This window comes from Macaca mulatta, chromosome 1 (genome assembly GCF_049350105.2).
Source record: "Macaca mulatta isolate MMU2019108-1 chromosome 1, T2T-MMU8v2.0, whole genome shotgun sequence".
NCBI lineage: Eukaryota > Metazoa > Chordata > Mammalia > Primates > Cercopithecidae > Macaca > Macaca mulatta.
The window spans coordinates 212829231-212837099 of NC_133406.1; the positions used below are offsets into that span (position 1 = coordinate 212829231).

Sequence of the window (7869 nt, forward strand, 5' to 3'; positions counted from 1 at the left end):
ATTTTTATTTTTTTAATTTTTAAATTTTATTTATTATTATTATTATTATTTTGAGATGGAGTCTCGCTCTGTCACCCAGGCTGGAGTGCCGTGGCACAATCTCAGCTCACTGCAACCTCCGCCTCCTGTGTACCAGCGATTCCCGCCTCAGCCTCCGGAGTAGCTGGGCTTACAGGCATGCACTACACACCCGGCTAATTTTTGTATTTTTAGTAGAGACGAGATTTCGCTATATTGGCCAGGCTGGTCTCGAACTCGTGACCTCTGGTGATCCGCCCACCTCGGCCTCCCAAAGTGCTGGGTTACAAGCGTGAGCCACCGGGCCCGGCTCCTAGATTTTATTCTTTTAACAAATCGGGGCCGCTGCCGCCCCCTGGTGTCCGCCCGTGTCGCGCCGGGGCCCGGAGGAGCCGTTGCGGGATCTGGGCCGAGGCCTGCTCCTGTGGAAGTGGTCGTCGCCGCCACTCTGCGTCCCCCCGTCCGTCCTCGCTGCCGGCCGCCATCATGCTGGCATTCGCCTCCCGCCTGCCGGACTGGTTCCGTTCGCTCTTCTGGAAGGAGGAGATGGAGCTGATGCTCCTGGGGCTGCAGTACTCGGGCAAGACCACCTTTGTCAATGTCATCGCGTCAGGTCAATTCAGTGAAGACACGATACCCACAGTGGGCTTCAACAAGAGGAAAGTAACAAGGTAACGTCACAATAAAGATCTAGGACATAGGAGGACAAGTCCGATTTTGAAGCATGTGGGAGCGGTATTGCAGAGGAGTCAATGCTATTGTTTACATGATAGATGCTGCACATCGTGAAAAGATAGAAGCTTCCCGAAATGAGCTACATAATCTTCTAGAGAAACCACAGTTGCAAGGAATTCCAGTGCAAAGTGCTTGGAAACAAGGGAGATCTTCCTAATGCCTTGGATGAGAAACAGCTAATTGAAAAAATGAATCTGTCTGCTATTCAGGATGGAGAAGTTTGTCGCTATTCAATTTCTTTGTTGTTGTTTGTTTGTTTGTTTTGAGACGGAGTCTCGCTCTGTCACCAAGCTGGAGTGCAATGGCACGATCTCTGCTCACTGCAACCTCCGCCTCCCGGGTTCAAGCGATTGTCTTGCCTCAGCCTCCCGAGTAGCTGGGACTACAGGCGCCGGCCACCACGCCCAGCTAATTTTTGTATTTTTAGTAGAGACAGGGGTTCACCATGTTGGCTTGATCTCTTGATCTAGTGATCCACCTGCCTCGGTCTCCCAAACTGCTGGGATTACAGGTGTGAGCCACTGCACCTGGCCTCAATTTCTTGCAAAGAAAAGGATAATATAGATATCACACTTCAGTGGCTTATTCAGCATTCAAAATCCGGAAGAAGCTAAAGCGTCTCCTGAAGTCTTCCAGTCCTTCTTGACTATAATCCTAGAATTATTGTCTGTTCCTCTGAAGTAATTCCCAGAATACAGTCCTTCCTAAACCCAAGACATTGCCTTTTTCAGAGTTTATTTCTCATGTGCACTGCTGAATATGAGTGTCCCTAATCCTCATAAAGAATCAGCTGGAATTGTCATGATAAAGTCAGCACACACAAAAAGGTTTCTTACACATATCTGTCTTAAGCCATGCGTAGAGCTTTAAAAAACAAAAAATGAAAAACAAAAACCCACACACTTTTGACCATCTTAAATCAAGAAAATTGCATATTTCCGTTGTGGTCTTTCTGGGCCAGATTTTTATATTGGTTTTCAGTAAAATATCTATCTGTAATATTGCATGATAAGAGTCCAGTAGCTTAATACTGACACTGACTTGATACAGCATGAAGTTTCTAGTGCCAGATACAGTATTTAGAAAATCTTTAAGCCTGAATAATTCATGAGGGATTTATGTAAACATAATGTTTATCTTATCTCACAAATGCATGTGAAATGTATAATTACATCTTAGGAATCCGAAATGGTCTGCAGACAGTGAGCAGAGGCAGCAGATCAATATTGGTTCTTTACACTGGTGAGATTCTCTCTGATGAATATTAAAGATATTCTACTTTCTGAGAACTCTTTCCCGCCAGATGGCAGTTAGGATATGGGAGAAACTAAAAGCATGCTGTTTTGTATCTGTCCAGGTCATTATTTCTATCTTTCGTTTTTTCTTCCTGGTTCAGCATACTTTTTTAAGGGGTTGAGAATTGAAGATTTTTTGAAAAGCTTTCATGAATTTAGATCTTTCCACCCAGTGTAATAAAACCTGTTAAGAACGTAAGGCTTTATTCAAACATACGTTTGTTCTATCTTCGGTCATTAAATCAGTGCTGCTGCATGACACTCTAACTCCTGACTTTTTATATCCAGTCATAACGTTGACTTTCAGCACAAAAGATACTTATAAACAAATAAAAAAATTTATTTTTTTCTCTTACTGATGTAAGATTTGGCACTCTTTTGACTGGTGCCATTAGACATCTTGATGATTGTGACAACTCTAGACCTGCCTGCTTTATCTAATGTAATCATGCTCGACGTCTACAGGTTGTTTAGTAATCAGTCACACAGAGAACTGAGGAACTCATGCTGTTCCTTTGCTTCTATGATAGAGATGTCTAAAAACTTCAAATGAACATGTTTTGTAGTTTAGTGACTTCCATATACATAAAGGGACGTATTCATACTGGTTCATTTGTAAATTATTATTCATATAGGCCACTGTAGTAGATAAAACTCTATGGTTCACCTGCTTATATGTTGGCTCATACTGTGTGTGATTTTGTTTCTTCTGTTAAGCAGCACTTACGCAGACTGCATTTCCAAATGTGTTGAGCACTCAGAGTGTAGTCAACAGTAAGTTCTTTTAATGAATATCTGTTTTAATTTCTAGACTGCTATGGCCTTAAAAAATATTCTGTACAATATACTGCACTGTGTTGCACAGACACTACTTGCTTTTCTCCATTCATTTTTTTATGAGTAGAATCTGGGCTTTTAAAGTTCTCTTCTTATTCTTTGAAGCATGTTGCATATTTCCCTGATGGGATAGATGGTTCTGTAAATGAAGGGATATTTAAACTTGCTATTATTGTTCAACACCATTAATGGTCAATGTGAGCCATTACAAAGAGTGTGGCAACTTGCTTGTGCCTAAAAGGAGAAATCGAAACTAGGATGTGTGACTCCGTGGGGACTGCATAGGTTTGTTAATTGACCTATAGCTAAATCTTAATGTGTTTTTGTGTCTGTACATTGCTTTCAGCATTTCAAGACGTCTGGATGCTATTCCCAACATTTTCCTGTGCATTAACCTCTGCATGTGAAAACTTTTAACAGTTACTGAACTATGTGAATTTTTTTTATTTAGGTGGATGCATTTTTTGTCTGTTTACTGCTCTTCTCAGCTTTATTCAATAAACTTGCATTTTTAGGGTTGTATTGGCAATTTTAACTTAAAAAGTGCATCATGATGGAAGGTGCAGACTTTTTTGGAAGGGGAGAGAAGTAAGGTTGCAAGAGGAGGGTCTGTAGACCATGTGTCAGAAATCAGGTCAGCCCTCAAATAATTGGGTCTTTGGGCTAGTTAAAATAGAAATAAACTTTTTAGGCTGGTCACGGTGGCTCACGCCTGTAATCCCAGCACTTTGGGAGGCCGAGGCGGGCAGATCTCGAGGTCAGGAGATCCAGACCATCCTAGCTAACATGGTGAAACCCCGTCTCTACTAAAAATACAAAAAATTAGCCAGGTGTGGTTGCAGGCACCTATAGTCCCAGCTACTTGGGAGGTTGAGGCAGGAGAATGGTGTGAACCCGGGAGGCAGAGCTTGCAGTGAGCCGAGATTGCACCACTGTACTCCAGCCTGGTGATAGAGCGAGACTCTGTCTCAAAAAAAAAAAAAAAAGAAACTTTTAAAATGTCCAAAAACAACAACAACAACAACAACAAATCGAAGGTTTGTGATGTGACAAAAATAAAACCCAATTGTAAAATATTTGAAGATATTTATTCTAAGCCAAACATTGGTGACCATGGCCCGAGGCACAGCTTCAACTCATCCTGAGAACACATGTGGAAGATGGTTGGGTTACACCTTTGTTTTATGCATTTTAGGGAGACATCAATATACATTGGTTCAATGGGAAAGGTGAGACAACTTGAAGGGGCATATGGCGGGGGGCTTATAGGTCATAGGTAAATTCAAAGATTTTCTGATTGACAATTGGTTGAAAGAATTATTACCTAAAAATCTGTCATCAATGGGAAGGAGTGTTGGAGTTAGAATAAGGGGTTGTGGAGACCAAGGTTCTTATTATGTAGATGAAGTTTCACAGGTGGCTGCCCTTAGAGGCACTGGGTGGCAAATATTTCCTATTCAGATTTTTAAAGATGCTGGACTCTCAGTTAATCTCTTCAGGATTGGGAGGGCCTGGAAGGGGAAAGATCTGGTTGTGTAAGCAAGGTATTTTTTGTTGTCATTGCTCTTTTTAGGGATAGGATCTTGCTTTGTTGTCCAGTCTGGAGTGCATTGGTGTGATCACGGCTCACTGTAGCCTCAACCTCCTGGGCTCAAGTGATCTTCCCACCTTAGCCTCCTGAGTAGCTGGCAGGTGTGTACCACCTTGCCCAGCTAATTGTTTTGTATTTTTTGTGGAGACGGGGTCTCCCTATGTTGCCCAGGCTGGTCTCCAACTCCTGGGCTCAAGCAATTTGCCTGCCTCAGCCTCCCAAAGTGCTGGGATTACAGGTGTGAGCCACCACGCCCAGCCTCAGAGATTTTTTACAGATGCAAATTTTCCCCCATAAAAGATGGCTTTGCAGGACCATTTCAAAATATGGCAAAAAACTATTTTGGGGTAAAATTTTTTATTTCTTCCTTTATCTATCATGTGATCTTATGCCAGAATCAGGTTGGAAAGTACGCCACATTATATAGGGTTAAATCAAACTTATCTGAGAGACTTTATTGTTTGTAGGGCGTGACTCCCCAGGTTCCTTAAGATAGGAATTCAGGCAAGAGAGAAAAAATCAGAGTGTGATCCTCAGTGGAAACCATGCCTGAAGCAAGTTTATCGGCACCATTTTACCAAGAGTATGTGTTCACTTCCTGTGTCTATGTCACATTTTGGTAATTCTTGCAATATTTCACACTTTTTCATTATTATGATATCTGTTATGGTAATCTACTATCAGTGATCTTTGTCGTTACTACGGGGATTGTTTTCGGGTGCCACAAACCACACCCATGTAAGACGGTGAACATCATCCATAAATGTTGTGTGTGTTCTGACTGCTCCACTCCTGGAGCTTCCCTATTCCCTGAGACATAACAATAGTGAAATTAGGCCAGTGAATAACCCTACAATGTTATCTCAGCCTCCCAAAGTGCTGGGATTACAGGCATGAGCCACCACTCCTGGCCTCAATGAGACTTTAAGTTGAAGCCAATACTCATTGATCATTCTGAAAATCCTAGGGCCCTTAAGAATTATGCCAAACATACTCTGCCTATGCTCTCTAAATGGAACAAGGCCTAGATGACAGCACATCTATTTATAGCATAGTTTACTGAGTAGTTTAAGTAGTTATCTAAGTGTTCAAGTGAAAAGAAGAAACCGACAATGGTGCAAACCTCATTGTTGCTTTATTTTTCTTTTTTATTTATTTGTTTGAGATGGAGTCTCCCTCTGTTGCCTAGGCTGGAGTGCAGTTCTGTGATCTCAATTCACTGCAACCTCCGCCTCCTGGGTTCAAGAGATTCTCCTGTTTCAGCCTCCAGAGTAGCTGGGATTACAAGCGTGCACAATGACACCCGGCTAATTTTTTTTTTTTTTCTGGTAGAGATGAGGTTTGACCATGTTGGCCAGGCTGGTCTTGAACTCCTGACTTCAAGTGATCCACCCACCTCGGCCTCCCAAAATGCTGGGATTACAGGCATGAGCCACTGTTGCCTTATTTTTTTAAATAGCCACAGCCAGCTGGGTACAGTGGCTCACACCTATAATCACAGCACTTTGGGAGGCCGAGGCGGGCAGATCACCGTAGGCCAGGAGTTCAAGATCAGCCTGGCCAACATGGTGAAACCCTGTCTCTACTAAAAATAAAAAATTAGCTGAGTGTGGTGGCAGGCACCTGTAATCCCAGTAATCCCAGCTACTCAGGAGGCTGAGGCAGGAGAATTGCGTGACCTGGGAGGCGGAGTTCACAGTGAGCTAAGACTGCCCCACTGCACTCCAAGCTGGGCAACAGAGCGAGACTCTGTCTCAAAAAAAAAAAAAAAAAAAAAAAGCCACAGCCACCTTAACCTTTAGTAACAACCACCCTGATCAACAAGACTTTATTTATTTTGTTATTTTATTTTTTTTGAGACAGAGTCTCTCTGTCACCCAGGCTGGAGTGCAGTAGCACGATCTCGGCTCACTGCAACCTCTGCCTCCTGGGTTTAAGCGAGTCTTTTGCCTCAGCCTCCCAAGTAGCCGGGACTATGGGTGCACCCCACCACGCCCAGCTAATTTTTGTATTTTTTAGTAGAAACAGGGTTTCACCATGAAACCAAGATGGTCTCAATCTCTTGACCTCGTGATCCGCCAGCCTCAGCCTCCCAAAGTGCTGGGATTACAGGCATGAGCCACCACTCCTGGCCTCAATGAGACTTTAAGTTGAAGCCAATACTCATTGATCATTCTGAAAATCCTAGGGCCCTTAAGAATTATGCCAAACATACTCTGCCTATGCTCTCTAAATGGAACAAGGCCTAGATGACAGCACATCTATTTATAGCATAGTTTACTGAGTAGTTTAAGCTCACCGTTAGACCCACTATTCAGAAAGAAAGATTCCTTTCAAAATATGACTGCTCATTGACAATGCACCTGGTCATCCAAGAACTCTGACAGAGAAGTATGAGGAGATTAATGTTGTTTTCATGCCTGCTAATATGACACCCATTCTGTAACCCATGGATCAAGAAGTGATTTTGACTTTCTTTTTTTATTTTTTATTTTTTTTTGTGAGATAGAGTCTGACTCTCTGACTCTGTTTCCCAGGTGTGCAGTGGCATGATCTCAGCTGACTGCAGCCTCTGCCTACCAGGCTCAAGTCATCCTCCCACCTTGGCTCCATAAGTAGCTAAGACCACAGACATGTGCCACCATTCCTGGCTAATTTTTGTTTTCCTTCCTTCCTTCCTTCCTTCCTCCCTCTCTCTCTCTCTCTCTCTCTCTCTCTCTCTCTCTCTTTCTTTCTTACTTGGACAGCAGTGGCGTGGTGGGTCGGAGGGGGAGGGGTGTGTCTCACTATGTTGCCCAGGCTGGTCTTGAACTCCTGAGCTTAAGTCATCCACCTACCTTGGCCTCCCAGAGTGCTGGGATGCTATTACAGGCATGAGCCACCGCACCCAGCCTTGACTTTCAAGTCTTATTACCTAAGAAATATATTTCATAAGGCTATAGCTGCCATAAATAGTGATTCCTCTGATGGATCTGTTTTCTTTGAGGGGGGGTTTGTTTTGTTTTGTTTTGAGTCAGGGTCTTGCTTTGTTGCCCAGGCTGGAATGCAGTGGTGCAATCTCAGCTCACTGCAACCTCCACCTCCTGGGTTCAAGCAATTCTCTTGCCTCAGCCTCAGGAGTAGCTGGGATTACAGGCATGTGACACCATGCCCGGCTAATTTTTTTTTTTTTTTGAGACGGAGTGTCATTTTGTCACCCAGGCTGGAATGCAGTGGCATAATCTCGGCTTACTACAAGTTCCGCCTCCCAGGTTTACGCCATTCTCCTGTCTCAGCCTCCCGAGTAGCTGGGACTACAGGCACCCGCCACCATGCCCGGCTAATTTTTTGTATTTTTTTTTTAGTAGAGACGGGGTTTCACCGTGTTAGCCAGGATCTCCTGACCTCGTGATC

General features: G+C 43.4%; 1 pseudogene; it reads left to right on the forward strand.

Moving 5' to 3' along the window:
- The first annotated feature begins 481 nt into the window (after positions 1 to 481).
- Positions 482 to 1484, forward strand: LOC106997178 (ADP-ribosylation factor-like protein 8B; annotated as a pseudogene).
- Positions 1485 to 7869: the final 6385 nt, after the last annotated feature.